Genomic DNA, 16,185 nt, shown 5'->3' with positions numbered 1-16,185 from the left:
CATTCGAAAATGATCAAAACTGTCACTAAGAACAGAGCCAGGATAAAACTTTAGATAAAAAGTTCAACAAGTACAAGGTGAATTCAGACCAAGTCCTTAGAACGCACAACTATAAAACTATGACATCTATAACACTTAAAATCAAAAGAAGATAAACTGAAGCATAACCACAGCTTTCTTCTTACTTTCTTCCTAGATGGGTCTCCTCAAGGATCTTCACCACCGGAACAGAGAAGGCATCGTCACCCAGCATGGTCCTCAGCTGGGACTGGGGTAACAGATGACAGGCAGGGTCTCTGCCCCTTTTGAGTGGATTTAAAGGGGTTGTTCCCTGGCCAATGTCCCATCCTTCCGCCCAGTTTTGTGGAAATCAATTCAGTAGTTTGTGTGTAAGCCTGCTGACAAACAAGAGAGCGGAAAGGGGTGAAAACAGCGATAAGGCACTGGCCTCCTAAACAAGGGGATGCTGGTTCGAGTCCCGTCTGGTGTGAGAAGCAGACTTTAACAGTGGTCAAAGATACGGTAAGAATTTCAAGACTAAATGACACATCTGTACAAATACTGAAACATTATGGGGGTTTGAACTGTTTTGAACAGATTTGGATGATACTGTTATCCAAAACAACTTTAAACTCATATTCACACAAAGCATCGGGAGCTGTTCGGGGTTCAGTGTCTTGTTCAAAGACACTTCAACTGGCTTTGGATGAGCAGGGGCTCAAATCAGAATCCTTCAGATAATTAGCTGACCACTTCTCCTCCTGAGCCACTACTTGCAGAGGTTTGTCTGGATGTGTTCTCTTAGAGTTTGTCAGGAGAGATGCATCTCTGTTTTGTTGTATTGTGTTAAAAATAATAAAAAAATAAATAAATGAAGAGGTGTCTTCTCAGTGTTTTATTTTGTACAAAGGACACATCTCACCTATTATTCCAGTTTCATCCTCATGGCTTTAATCTTATGATATTTATGGATTTACAAGACTCCAAAAGGTACAGTTGCAATTGTCAGTGATTCAATTCATTAAATTTACTTTAATGCAAAATTACACAGTATTTTACAGCCCAGCCTTAAACAAAATATTTTGCCTTTGTCTCCCAAGTTATGCAAATAAAATCAGCTATAGGGGAAGAAGTTCCAGCCCTGAGGCACAACTCAACTGTTTCATAATCATCAAGGCAGAAGATATAAACATAAAGAGAGGACATTTTACTTAAAAAGCACACACCTTATCTTCTTGTAGACAGAATAGTAGAAATATGTATTACACCTGCATGTATTTTTTCTTCAGTCCCAGTTTCTTGGATGAACATAGTGTCGTCAGATAAACTTCAAAGTACAGACAGCAGGTGGCGGCATTGCACTGAGCTACGTTCAGGACATGCGCTGGATCACCGTCCGTGAAGTTGCGACAGAACCGGGCTGACTCAGTCGGTCAGTCCACGCATCTTCAACGAAGGAAACAAGGTGCGGGATTTGTTTGCTCGACAACTTTCAACCTGTGATCTTTTGGGATCAAAGGACAAACGCAACGCTGGATGTTTTTGCGTTAGATCTTTTTTGTGGGGGGGTTAAAAGCATTCGACTTTGCGGTGCTGGAATGCGGCGGTGAGACAAAACGAAACGGAAAAAAGAACGAATGAATAAATAAAACAAAACAAACAGGAAAAGTGCTCATCCTCCGCCGCACGCGACAACTTTTTTATTTCCGGCCGTGTGTCAGAAGAAGCCGAGGAGGGCTGAGCTCGCGCTGCTCCGTCATTCAGGAAGTCCGCACCAACTGACAGCAGCGCCCCGCAAAGTGTCACCGACATCTTCCACAGACCCCGGGCTGCGTGGAACTCCTCCACCCTGGACGAGGAGCACTTTTATCCCCCCCCCCCCTCCTCTCTGCCCCTGTTGGACCTGAAAGGTGAGCGGGCTTTTCTCCCCCTCCTCTCCTCCTCCCGCCGCTGTCACTGTTCGTGTCGCTAACGGTTTTTACACCTCTGAACCGACCGCTTCCTCTCGGCTAAGCTAGGTCGCTACGCGGTAAAAGTGGATGTAAAGGGGGGGGTAGGTGGCACTGGCGTGCCTGGCACTGGCACCGGCACCTGGAGCCGTGTGGAGGAGGAGGAGTAGGGGGGAGAGTGGAGTGACCACAGTGGCTTGTTTGTTTGAGTCCCCGGAGAGGCGGTGAGTCCACGGAGCGGCAGCGGCAGGAGCAGGAGCGGCGGCGGCGGCAGCAGCTCCTCCTCGCCGGGGGCTGAAGTGCGTAGTACGGTTTGATTCGCTGGGTCCGTGCACCTGCTGAAAACCTTTTTATTGTGGATGTTGTGGAGCCGCGTCCCCCCCAGTTTGGTTTCCCCCCCTCGGCGGGTGAGTACGAGCAGCGGAGGACGGCTGACAGGTGAAGCACGCACTTGATGGATGTGTGGGGGTGTTTTTATGTGTGTGTGTGTGGACGCTGTGCAAACTTGTCCCCGCTGTGTTTATATTTCGCCGTTGTCATCAAATGTGGGTCAGCGTGCGTGAGTGTGTCACATGCAAACCCACCGTGGCACCTTCCGTCGCGTCCCTGCATTGTTTTTACTATCAACGCACAGTGTCAATGGCTCTCAGCCGAGATCCGAACCCTCGTCTCTACCCACGTTTTACTACGCCATTAGCCCGTCTGCACGCGTGACACTTTCTTTTTTTTTTTTTTTTTGCAAATAACGACTCGCATTCATAACATTCACCCTCCATTATTTATTTACAAAGTCCTTTACCGCTGCAGGAGGTCCATCACCTGCACGCGCTCGTTCACATGCACATGCTCGGTTTAAGCAAGCAGCAGGTAGAAAGTGGACGTGCGCTCGAAATGGCAGATGTGGAGAGAGAGGCGATAAATAAAAACCCAAGCTGACCCAACATGATGTCATCTCTTGAGCGTAGAGCGCATGAGTGAGAGGCAGCAGACCTGGTTCTGTCTGATAAACAACTGTTGTTTGTAAAGATGGTTTTATTCTAAGGAGGCTTCTTCTTCTTCTTCTTCTCCCCAGTCACAGTGTCAGGCACCGATCACCAAGGGATTTAATCCCATTATTATGACATGTCACTCACATGGATTCATATAGCCGAGTGTGTTTGTTTTCCTTTCTGCTCAGGGGCTCAGAGAAGAGAGATGTAGTGTGGATGAACTCATTTCACACACATTTGTTTTGCTGAATTTAGACCCTCGCCTTGGCGTGTTGCGGAATAAGTGGCATCAAGCTGCTCTCATTTAAAGGGAATCAAATATTTAGAGATTTTAGCCATGGTTTGTGCTTTTCTTTCAATCTTTTTTTGGGGGGGAATAATAGCTGCGTTTCCAACAAAGGAATTTCTACAGGAGCCGGGAACCTTTGCAGGAACTCTGATGATTACCCCCTTTTCAACCGAGGTGTATACCTGGTGCTATAGGGCTGGATCGGAGTTGGTTCGCTGGTTTGCTTTCACACAGGATAGAGCCACGACATTACGTCACTGTACAAGTCTCTGATTTCCCAGCACAGGATCTGCTAGTGAAGCTCCCTCTGTCTGGTTTGTTTAGCACTTCAGCTGACAACAACAAACCAACAACAGTTTGTCAGACCTTCGCTTTGGCATCCATGGTTAAACATATTCAATCCTCTTTGCAGACTACACACAACACAAGCTCAGTTTCTTTTTTAAATGGTGGTCACAATGTTTTGGTTGGTCCGAGTGGTCTTGTTGGTCTTGATAATCCTGCCACCATCACCTGACGTAAGCAGTTCTTTATTTTAGACTATAGCTAAGTGTTGGTGCCGGAGTGGAACCCGATTTTCTGGGCGAGATCCAGGTCTTTGGCTGTCAAAACACAAAACGGTGGTAAAGGGGTATATGTGTTCCCACCGCAGGGACCACAGTCTAAATTTAATTTCTATTATTTATTTTCTTTTTATTTCAGCCAGTCTTCAATCTTTGCAATAGGTCGTAAAATCTGGTTCCTTACGTTGTGTCTGACATCTCGGGTGTTTTAAATATGCTTTGTTCCTAGTCCTCGACTCTTTTCCGATCAAAAGCAGCATGATTGTATCTCCTCCATGTTTACGGTCTTTTCAATGTTTCGCGATGTGTACTGCCCGTTTACAACATGACCTGGTGGACGAGAGTTGAACAGCTTTTTGTAGCTATCGGTTGTTCACCCATCAGCAGGTTAATTAGTCTAATCTTTCCTTGTGGTCTGTGGTCGGGTCCATTAAGTTCCTCGGAAAAAGTTCCTGGGACTAAAGGTTCCTGGTGATTTTGGTCAAAACGCAGCTTTTGTCTATAATCAAGAGTTTCAGTGTCCTACTTCAGTTTTGCTGCCCTTTCGTTCAAAGGGCACAGGGCTGTTGTGCAAGTCCTCTTCCTTGTTGACATCATCCATATCTAGGAGGCCGTCTGTCAATGCAGTGACCATGCAACTGAGAGAGGGAACAGAGAGTGACACACTTCCTTATTAGTGATGGTATCTTGGGCCGTTCAGCTTTTAGGACTCTACTCTGATTGTGCCGTGTTTAGGTAAACGGTTCCCTCATCCAGGTTGTTGAGCTGATAGAGAACATGTGTTTGTGCAGTTGGCTCTGTAGGCTGATAGGTCACAGGTTATGATGCACTAAATGGTTGTTTCTGTACCATTAGATCCAGCTGAGGTTATTTACATCTGATGGGGTGAATGTTTTTTATTGTGCAGGTTGTGAAACCTGAGACTTTCAAGACCACAAGACAAAAGGCCAAGAATTTGAGGAGAGTCATTTTTAACAGGTACATTCTGAACAATAGAAAATTACTGAGTATTTTGGATGAATTATTACCTGTTTCTCTGATTTAATTTGGCTTTTGTTAAAGCAACACTATGTAACTTGCTGAGCATCAGAGCCCTCTGCAGCCACATCTGGTGATTGACTGTTGGGCACCATGTCTGAGCAATTGAGTGGTTTTCTTGTAGGAAAAAATTTAAACTAAGCTCATCAATGTGTTGAGTAGAAGTCTGACTCAAACATAGCTATAACAAAAGTGGATATTCCCCATGATCCCCTGCCTCCTGAACCAGAAGAGCTGGCGCTGTAACAAATCCACCAAACTCTGTTAAGAATCATATTTTAAAAGTTTCCTGCTGAATATTGTTGTTAAATGCTGGTTTTTAATGACTTCTAAGTCTTTTACAGTTCAGCATAACTCTTCAACTTGCTGGAGTTGATTCTGACAGTTGAAGCTGTGACTCTCAGTCAGTTCTTCTCAAAGGAGATCGTACCCACTCCCCAAAGTTACATATAGAGCAAGAACAGACGTCCAGGGTAACAGTGGGAATGATAGAGGAAACATTCTCCATATTCACAGTCACTGAACCCTCAAACTCATTCTGAATCTTCTATTTTAAGATAAAAAAGTTTCCTAGTGTTGCTTTAAACACTGTATGACACTGGTCTCTATATGTAACGTGACAGCAAGCTTCCTTTATACAGTCAGAGGCAGTCATAAGCATATTGCTAATAGTTATGTCTTTTTATAGAGATGTTTGAGAGATTATTGAGACGTTAGCCGGGGTCCTCATGTATTTGCACAAATCCTTTAGAGTACCAGTGTATTGTGTGTGTGAGTGTGCTGATGGATGCACTGGGAAAGGACACATCAGCTGCTCTTGACAATTGGCTGATGTGGCTGTCAGAGACGGGTGGGGGGTGTGAACTAAGGCCATGCTCACACTAAAGGCAGGCGCCCATTTGCACAATAGCCTTAAGTCAAATTGTGAAAATAGCTTTGCTAGTTATGTCTCTCCATGATCACTTATACTATGTGGTAGGACTTTAACTATTGAATTGTATTCAACAATGCAACTATAGCCATGTAAGTTTATCTGTTCTTCTCTGTTTCATTCACAACAAGACCAGGTACAAACTGGGTATGCAGCCTTTGATTGTTTGTGGTTGAGCAAAATTACAGACCTAACTGTTTGTTTCTATTTCCAAATAGACATAAAGTTGGCGTGTTGATCTTATCTCAGATATGAAACCCTACCACATTGCACAGTGTGTCCTGCTAGGCTGCTGACAGAGTTGTCTTGCCAGTGTTGACGCTGCATAACACCGATAGTTTCCGCTTTGGTTGTGTGCGTTCCTGTGACACTTGTTGACAGCCAGGTAGAGCTCGACAAAAACCTGACATCGGAGTATCAGTGTCCAACCGGAACAAGTCACACTCCATAATGATGTAACTGTACCTGGTTTGAATATAGTCAAATACAAAAAACATAACAAATTTAGCAATATCAGTCGTATTTGGAAGACATACAACTCTATCAAAGGTATTGCTGCAAAAGATCTGTCATCAGAGCAGAACTTTTGTGACAAACATAAGAGTTGAGGTTAAATGTTAATGACTTTAGGCCTTTTATTGATAGGACAGAATTTTAAGAGTGAAAGGGAGAGAGTGCGGGGAAGACGTGCAGCAAAGGGTCAGGTCAGAACCAAACCTGTGGCCGCTGCAGAGGACTCAAGCCTCCGTACTTGGGGTGCCCCTTAAGCCACGCAGATGAGCTACCCAAATAATAGCTTTCTGACTTGATGTGGTCATTATTAATATGAAGGACAGTCATTGAGATATTAGACTAGAGAGTATTATTGATCTGCCTGAGGCAGCTGTGGGAGTGAGAGAATTTCCCTCACAGCTCCTGCAAAGTTTCTGTGCCAACGTACGCCAATAAATCTTATGCTATAAAAACTCAAACAAATATAATTTGTGGTTTGGTGAAATGAGTGTTGACAAGTTAATGTAAAAAGCTGTTCTGTGTGATTGCTCTGTTTTGGAATTCAAAATGACACAAGGAGAACCATGGCTGACAGAAAGTTGGCTTCATGTCATTAATGCTATGCTGCACCTGACTGTCTCTGTAAACGTTGCCTGTCCTTAGCATCACAATACTGTATCAGGGTCATTGTAGGTAGTACGTTGTAGGAAGCAGGTAATATGAGAGAACACTCGCATATTCTCTGAGATTAAAGGTGGATGACTCAATCAAACTAGTTAAATGTTATCCACAATATCTCTGATAACCACTGATCTAAATTAAACCAAATATTAAACTGGTTTTGTTGAGTCAACAGACTTCCGGTTTTTAAAATTTGCCTCACCACATGCCATTGGGATATTTATCCGCACAACAATTTGTCACCACTGTCCTCTGCTGTTTCAGCTTCTGTTTCGCAGCTCTTCTAATGTGCTGTTACGTCAAATGTGATCTTGTTCACGCTCATTCTGAACCCTGACTTGTGTAGTTTAAGAACAACCTGACGGCATGCATGCTGACTTGTGGCCTCACAGAACCTCGGGCATGTTTTTAATTAGCAGTGAAAACGGACAGTGTTTCGGACGGTGCCTCTGTCCCGGCTATTATCCAGCCAGTGATGATTTCCCAGATTGTGTGACTCTCCTGCCCCCCCCGTCCTCCTCCTCGTGTGTGGGTTCATTCAGATGTCAAAGTTAACAAGTTTACCTGCTCTGCTCCCGAAGACCCAGGACGGACCCAGTTGCAGGCCCGTGTGCCTCGTGGCTTGCCACAAACGCTGTGATGGGTTTACTGTCTGTGTGCTGGGTCAGCTCAACACATCTGCGAGACTTCGGTAGACGGCTATTATGACATTTTCCAAAAGTTGAAACCCCTTGATGCCAGTGGGGGAAAGTCTTGGCAGCTTTTTGCTCTGGATCTAGGGCAACCTGTTTCTCTGTTTCCTCCTCCCTGCTGACTAATCCACCTCAGCATCTCTCACAACTCTCAACTTTTCTCCACTTCCATGTGACAGAAGGTTGACTTCTGAAAAATATATTAGAGAATTGTCAGTTTAGCCGGTGCCACGGCAGTTTGGTGGTTTATGCCACGGTAGCAGAGCGCATCAAATATTAAAGCGCTGCTGTCAGGCTTAATGTTCTGCAGTGATCTGGTTTAGCATGTCTAATATAGGAATGCTGTCTCAGATGACAAGGAGAATTATGCCCTCCCTACCCCCCACCTCTCCTCTACTGGCAGATGTGTTCATGTGGACCGCTTTTAATGATTCAGAGGACAGCAAAACTCCTCGCTGCTGCACGATCCGAGTCCTGTGAAGCCAACAAGACAGAGAACCCGTACAGATATTTGGTAGCAGGATTAATCAACAGTAGCAGTAGCACTTTATTTAATTACCAAATCTTGGGGACTGCATACACATGCCCATGTTCACAGCGGGTGGTTCCATAATCCTGTTTCTGGTGGATATCAAGGCAGTGTTTGTAGCCAATTCAGACTCCATCATCTTATCTATTGTCTCAATTTAATTAAGTTGGTGTGTTTTTAAAATCACACAAAAGATCTTCAGCTTTGAAGCAAAATGTCTTTTTTTTTATAATCTATCTAGTGGGTCATGTCCGCAAAGGCGCAAAAGACCAAGTCATAGTTAGAGCCTGAAAGATTCAGTGCTTGGCTGACCAAAAATCGACCGACATGAGCCTTTCAAAGATGTATCAGTGTTTATCTTTGCCGATTTGCACCAAAATGAAAAAATACAATAAAATTGGCATTATGAACGATGCAGAAAAGAGTTATATTTACATTTTACTTTATTTTCTGAATTCAATCGTATTTGTGTTTTATTTTTATCCACAGTTATTTGTAATAAAGTTTAAGGTTAAACATTTTCCTACCAAAGATTGCCCAATTCATTGTTATTTCTTTGCTCCCTAGTATCGGTATCAGTATTGGCCCCCCCCAATCCGTATCAGTCAGCCTCTAGCCATAATCAGACAGCTCTTTCATCAGCACTTATCAGATTTTTTTGGAAGCTGTTTATTTGCACCACTGATCACGATAGGAGTCTCAAAGAAAATGTGAAACTGATCTAGTCATGGTCAAACAGCTGGCACAGACCTGAGTCATGGCCTTGGTCGAACTGAAAGCTGTTTCTGACTGGAGGAAGTCATGGCCCAACAGATGTCTCATAAACAAATGCCTCCCATGCGATTGTGCCACTTCTGCTCTTCGCTCGTCCACTTCACACCACTGGAAATTGTCTTTGTCTCACCGTCTTGTTCAGATTTTTTGGCGATTGCTGGTGTCCAGCTGTCACACGTTGTACAGCTGAAAATAGTGGGCACTTTTGAAGACATTCATTGTGTCTTGTGTCTGGAGGCACATGCCAGACTATTCACCTGGAACATCAAATCTTTTTAAAATTTTTCTCGTAGTGCAGACATCTGGATTAATTTGTTTACTGCACACAATCTTAATATATTTTTACACCAAAATGAAGAACAGATTAATTGTTGAATACATCGTTGTTTCATGTGCATTTGTTGGGCTTTTCGTTTCCTCTTTGGTTTTCTTCCTCTAGCCTCCGAAACCCCTCTCTGTCATAAGACAGGCATTTTGGCAAGTCAGCCTGACTGGGTGTGGGAGGTTAGCATAAGCGACTTGATTACAGCCCTTCATCAGAAGCATGCCTCCTATCCTTCTGCAGCTGTGGCCATGAGTTTACCCCCTCTACTACTACCACCACCACCACAACCCCCCACTCTGTTCAACCCCCATTATGTCCGGCTACATCCGTCTCCAGCTCTCGTGTGAAATCTGCGAGCCTCCCTCTGCTCTTCCATGACTTGGCCAAGTTGAAGTGCTGGGGAATTATGTGCAGCCATCATCATCACCCAAAGAGACATTACCATCGCTGATGGCTGACTTGTGTTATCTCTGCCCACCACCACCCCTCCCGGGTCTGGGGCTTAATTTAGCTCGGCAGAATGAAGGAAAGGGCTTAGGCAGGAGTATTTTTAGAACTACATGGTTCACTGTAATAGGGGTCTTTAAAAAATTCAAAGTGTCATGTCATAGGCCTACAATTTGCGTCCATTCTGCTGACTCTCGCCTGCATGCAACCAGCTGGGGAAACTATGTGCTCTGCTAGCTTAGCAGAGTGGGGCATGTCAGCAAGGCTTAGGATACATAATTGTGATGGGCATGTTTGCTGATGTGAGTGGGGGTGAGGTAATACACTGCATCACATTGGTCTATTTTGGGAATTTCCTTTGCCTGCCCAAAGCGCTTTGGTGTCTCTCAGTTCTACATCGTCAACTTCTTCTTATTTTTTTTTTTGATTCAACTGTTTTTCCAATTTGTAATGTGTTGATTAAACACTTCCAGGTCAGCAGAACGGTGGACAGTGTGTTCAGTGCTAGCACCTTGGCATCGCTTCATTATCAAATGGTGCGGAGTTTTTAAGGGTGATGTCGCCTGGCAAGATCATACTGATCCGTTTTGCTCTTGCTGCCACCAAAACGAACATGAATGCTGGATAACTCCTCATCTGTTGGGCAACCAGAGCATGTGCCAAACCCCCATCCCCCATCCCCCCCCCCCAGTCCCAAGAGAAACTAGGCCTCTGCCCAAGCTCTGTGCATCCCTAATGCTGCAACTGGACAGCCTCCATTGGGTCAAGTGGAGATTTGCCTCTGATGAATCTGGGGGAGATTGTGTCGAGCTCTCGCAAGCCAGCAGTGAATCAGGCTAAATGTGACTTTTATTTTTAATTTTTTAGTTAAGTCTGTGGTGCCTCGGCTTGGCTGAATGCGTTTATCGTGGGATTCCCTCCAACAATAATTTTGAATGCAACATCACGGCAAACAAATACTGTTGGACAACACGGCTATTTTAACCCAGACTGGATGTGAGTGATGTGTCATAGATTATGAGGGAACATGGGAGTATCTCATGGGGAAAAATAATGCAATGTGAGCCAAAGCCAAGTGCTTCCGCCACCCTTTTCTCGGTTAATAGTCCATATTAGATCGGCTTTGTATGTCTTTCTGAAGCCAGGGAGCCTGAGGTTAAACTGAACAATTGTCCAATTAAGCTGTGACTTGGAGGACACTCTGCCAGTCAACACCCCACCCCTCTACTTCCATCATTCCTTCTCATTTCCTCTCTCTCTCTAACTCACACACATACATGCACGTTCTCTGCCATACACACGAATGAACCAGATGTGCAGCGTTAGAAAGCCATGAGGCCACGAACCCTAGGATAATTGCAGGGATGATGTCGTCCCGCCGGGCAAATTAGAAAATGGTGAAATTATCAGTCCATGAAGGTATCAAAGAAGCTCATGTGTGCACACCCTTCCTGGGTTTTCATTCACAGCATCTTGCATTACCCGTGTCCTGCTGTTGTTTCTTGGTGTGATCCAAGGTCCATGTCGGATAGGAAAAAGCCTTTTGTACATTCTTAATCAATTCACAGTGATAGAGCAGGAAGCAGGCTAATATTACTGCCTGATTAGATATATCAAGTTTCAAATTACTGTTCTCACCAATATTAACAGGCCGGATTTTGTTGTCGGTACTCTTTGTGAGCACCGCTAATGAAGCAGTCATTCTTAGATTAGCTTTGGAACTGTTGATAGCATCAAATCTAGATGGACATAGTGTGATTATCAGGAAATCAACAGCCTTGTAGGAAAATGAACACACACACACACACACACACACACACACACACACACACACACACACACACTCAGAGATGCAAAGTCAAGATAATAACCATGATTGAAGGCCATAATGGACACCATGTTGGACTACTGCATCTAACACTGACGTCCATCTATTCTAAGAGCTTTCTTCTGTCTGTCAATCACGCTCTCACTCTGATTTACTGAGCTGTGAGTTATAAATAAGGGGTTCCTGTTTATTAATTTATGGTCCTTTCTTTTTTTCGGACAAATGTTTGCAGTATAAAGATATGTTCGATCAATTATTGATACACAGGGTTTTGTGGATTGTAAAGGTTGTGACGTCTGATCTGTGGTGAGATCAGACTGCGCAGCTGAAGTACAGGATGTAGTGAAAGAGAAATTTTTTACTGGAAGGAACTAGTGACTCTCCAACCCCCCTTTCATTCCCCCTCCCCAAAGAGACAGGGTGGGAGAGGTTGCAGAAATTAATGGATTCCACCAGGAACAGAGAGCCTGGACCAACAGTGAATGTTAGAGATTCACATTCAGCAGCATAAATAAAAAACAGGCAGCAGAGTGGTGAACTGATTTGAGTGACCATGTCATTGAAACTTAAAACCTGGCTATTACAACTATGTCCCTGTTTGTCCTGAAGCAGGAAAGTGAGTTTACTTGCCATTAAAAGCTTAACTCATTTAAAAGGATACTAGATGATATCACACATGTCTGCAAACAGCCGCTACCGCAAGTATATATCGATGGGAAATCGCAATTTGATATAACCAGCTCTCTCCTGGGCCGACCTATTTTGTCTGTGGACGCGTCTGTTGTTATCGAGTAGTTTCACAAGCAATCGTTTAACAAAACCCATCAATCCTTAAGTGCCGGTGGTTATGAAAACTCAATGCTTTTGGCTACAGTGCACCAGTTGATGCCCAATTAATCTGAATCTGTTTCTACACAGATACTGCAAATAGCCTTTCTAACAAGGGCATTAAACATGTCATTTAGCTTGTTAGTGTACTAAGCCACATAACTATTACGTAGGTGGTAACTTAAAGGCATTTGTGTGAGTAAAATCTGTCCTCCGCAGGCCAGATAGTACACGTTTTTACTCCTCTCTTTTTTTTCTTCTGTGTGTGTAAAAGAGCCATGGATGAAGATCTAAAAGAGGAAGGGGGAGGCTAAGATCTGAGCCAGAATTAATTCCCAAACTAATTGCGGACAGACTTTACAGGGGATAAAAAGCTGAAATCCTAAGGCCTAAAACCCATGGGCCCTCTCCCACTCTGTGTAAACCCCAGTGATGATGTACATAATTTATACTGTCAGTGTATATTTGAAAAAGAAGAGGAAGTGGCAAAACACAAGGGAAATGACTCAGTGGCCTAGATGCATGTCTCCTTTTTTGGGGTTTCCTCTGCTTAATTTCCCTCCCCCTGTCTTTATCTTTCACTTTGGCTGTTGGTTCTCTCTCTTTTTTTTTTCTGGCAAAGCAGGGACAGAAGCTTGTAGGTTAGCATGCTGAGGCTTCTCCTGCTGCGTCGCATCCATTGAGACATAGATGAGTCAAATTACCCAGCACCTTCACAGGCACTTCTCAGTTGATGCGCTGTGACGAACCAAGCCATTTCCGTGTTGGCTTGACGCGCCTCCTGTATCACACTGATGAAGTCAGAACAATAGGGGCACTGTGCCATGTTAGTGTTCAATGAGTAAGCTTGTGGTTTTTGTCTGGAACCACTTGCAGAGTTTGACACATAAACCCCCCAGTGCCCCCAACCCCGCTTTCTCTTCATGGTCAACTGAAAGCCACAGACTCCTCCAGAAAATTTAATTTAGGTTGATTCAGTTTTGTTTTTATAGCATCAAATCGTGGCATCCATTTCCTCCTCGGACTTTACAGTAGAGGCCAGAGGAATGTAAAATAGCGATAGTTTGAAGCACGAATCAAAGTAACAAAAAAACCTGGAAGAGAAATGTGTACTCACTATGATACACTACTGGATGCAGGACTTTCTTACTCAGTGTAATGTGAAGCTGACAGCTGTGGGAGTCCTGGACATAAATGTACAACTGTGAATCACCTCATCTTCCGCCATCCTGTGGGGCGTTAGCGAATGACTGCATGACATCATCCCTCCAAGAACACGGCCTTCAAGAAAGTCAAAGAGGACGTCTCATTTCACCCGGCACAGACATCTTACATGCAGATTCATTCACTGAGCAGTGTTCTTCGCTCGCAGACCAGTCAGTATTGCTCTGAATTTGGCAAACTTGGTTGGCAGATTAGGGAAATCAGGCCGTTGAAAAGATTAAAATGTTTCTTGAGGCGAATGGGTCTTAATCTTAGTTCTCTAGCTCTTGCACCAGATCACAGAAGGAGGGAAGCCCTGATCTGGGAGAGGTGGACACACGTGCAAAGACAGTGGTAGCTGCCATTCATGGTACGACAGCATCACTTACACTTCAGCTAATGCAACTCAACAACCTCTGTTTGAGTCGCTTTAATATTTTATTATGAGAAAAAAACCCCTGAGCGAGTGGCATCTGCATGTCCTACTCACTGTAACAAATTCTCTGTTGCACTGGCTTTGCTGTGGAACATCCAACAGGCCGCTATTAATCTTTCTGCTGCTCTTGATTGGAAAATCCTGTCTGGCTTTAGAGGAGCGCTTCACTCTACTCAAAGCCCTGCCCTTTTACACACACTACACATTTGCATGCACACACAGCTCAGCTCCGAGTGTGGTGTGAGGGACACTCTCACCATGAGCCTCCTCTAAAGCTAACACAAATCACATGTTTTTGTTTGCAGCACATCGACACCGACATCTGTCCTTAGCACCAAAGGCTCCAATCTTGTCGTCTTTTCAAGTTGACACGTTTGTCGGCGTCATCTACGTGTATGGCTCCTCTTTTTCATCCTGAGATTTAAAAAAAATTTCTGTTTTATATCCATCGCGTATTAGAAATGTCATCAGCATGCTCGCCGTGAATTTTGTTGCTATATTTCTCATGTGGGCTCACTTGGACATTTTACTCGGGGGCTGGCCAAACAATTCCACAAAATGTCAGGCGCCACTAAGTCGGACATTTGCCTTCTCACATACAGCCTCTCTGGAAAATTCCAAAAAAGTTCAGTGCGTGTGTGAAAGCAGCAGCAAAGGCACACATGCAAAGTGCACTTTCCATGTGTGTGTTTGAAAAGCCTATTTCATATCAGAGCTCAAACCTCAATGGGTGCATCATCATATTCAATCTGTACTGGCTGTCATTTGGCCTTGATGTGAAACAGCCTGATCACTTTCACAGCTACACTCTCTGACACACCAGCCATTTATGAGCTTTAATATTTGTTGATAGTTGCTTTAGTGTGCACCAACATTGTCTGGATGTGTTGTGTTGTTTTTTGTGTGCTTGTGTGATTCCACCACAGCTGTCATGTGTTGTGCATGCGTGTGCAAACCAAAGAGTATTTTCGCAGCCACAATGAAAATCAATACAGCCGGGAATTGATAGTGTCATAAACAGGCCCTGGGTTATTGCCTAGTCAATATCGCCCATCAAGTCACCAAGTCCCAGCTGAGCCTGGCTCCATGTGGCCAGTGTGAATGAGCGTTACACACATTGATGAAAACACCAGCCCTCATCCAATGACCTGTCTTTTTGCTTTCACACCAGTTTAGCACCAGCAGTGGTCCGATGTGTCAGCCAGGGTCAATAACAACTTGGCACCTCAATGACCGAAACTAATTGGCATTTACTCTTAATTGCTGTCTGTCCTCCTTTCTCCACTTTTTGTCAATCAACATCTGTATTTGTATTCCACTGCAACATACATTCGTAGCATAAATCCCTCAAATTTAGTTCTGTATTAAAATTGTCCCTTTTATAACTCCAGCAAGGAGGGTTTGTATTCGCCCTGTTTGTTTGTTGGTTGTATTAACAGTAGGATTAGTGTATTTCCACGAAACTTGGTGGAAGGATGGGACGTGGGCCATTGAATTTTGGCGTGAATCTGGAGAAAGTGGCTCATACAGGATTCTTTATTCACTTTCTTTAACATTAAGAGATATATTCACTGATATCTATAAGTGTGTACAATTTGGTGCAGCTTGATGGAGTTTAATGTGACCGTACGGCTTTGGTGGAGGTCGGTGCTCTACTGCTAGCCACACTTCTTACTCCCTCGTGCACATTAATGCCAAACTGAGGCTTAATTCGGTGGAAGATTTTTCTTTTTTTCGTGTAAATAATGAATAGTAAGGTGACAGCAGACACTGAAACTAAGTGATGACGCACAGGCAATGGCTGGGAATGAAGACTGTAATGGACACTGGCTAATGTCTATGTTTATTCAGTTTTTACAGGTTTTCTCGCACCTCCAACATTAGATTGTTTTCTGTTAATTTGTGGAGAAACGTTTTGTCTGTCTTGTTTGAAAAATATTGCTTGTAGTCTTAATAGATGGAGCGAAGCTAATCACTCGTTTTTTACTACGTCATGTCACTTGAATGTTATTTCTCCACCAGCATCTGTATCTAAGCCTATGTAGATATTAGTCATATCCTCCTACTTGGAGAAAAAGGACCCACCTTAATGTCCTTAATGAACTGTGTTTGTTCATATTGGACAACACATACCACTGTTGAACAAAGCATGAAACCAGGGTTGTCATATTCTATGTAAACTGATCAGCCT

The 16,185-nt window shown here is 43.9% G+C and overlaps 1 protein-coding gene across 4 annotated transcripts in view; it reads left to right on the top strand.

Annotated features, from left to right (window-relative positions):
- Positions 1 to 1,397: 1,397 nt before the first annotated feature.
- taok3a (TAO kinase 3a) overlaps positions 1,398 to 16,185 on the top strand; it is a 63,570-nt gene continuing 48,782 nt past the window's right edge. For 2 of the 4 annotated variants that reach the window (XM_035165113.2, XM_035165109.2), the window contains exon 1: positions 1,398 to 1,910. The gene's annotated coding sequence lies outside the window, so the exon portion shown is untranslated. Of the gene's footprint in view, positions 1,911 to 1,938; positions 2,388 to 16,185 lie in introns of those variants that run through there. The other 2 variants (XM_035165111.2, XM_035165110.2) reach the window with 2 other exon arrangements.

This window comes from Hippoglossus stenolepis, chromosome 9, assembly GCF_022539355.2.
Source record: "Hippoglossus stenolepis isolate QCI-W04-F060 chromosome 9, HSTE1.2, whole genome shotgun sequence".
NCBI lineage: Eukaryota > Metazoa > Chordata > Actinopteri > Pleuronectiformes > Pleuronectidae > Hippoglossus > Hippoglossus stenolepis.
Note: the sequence above shows the minus strand (reverse complement) of the source record. Positions and strands in the feature narration are given on the sequence as shown.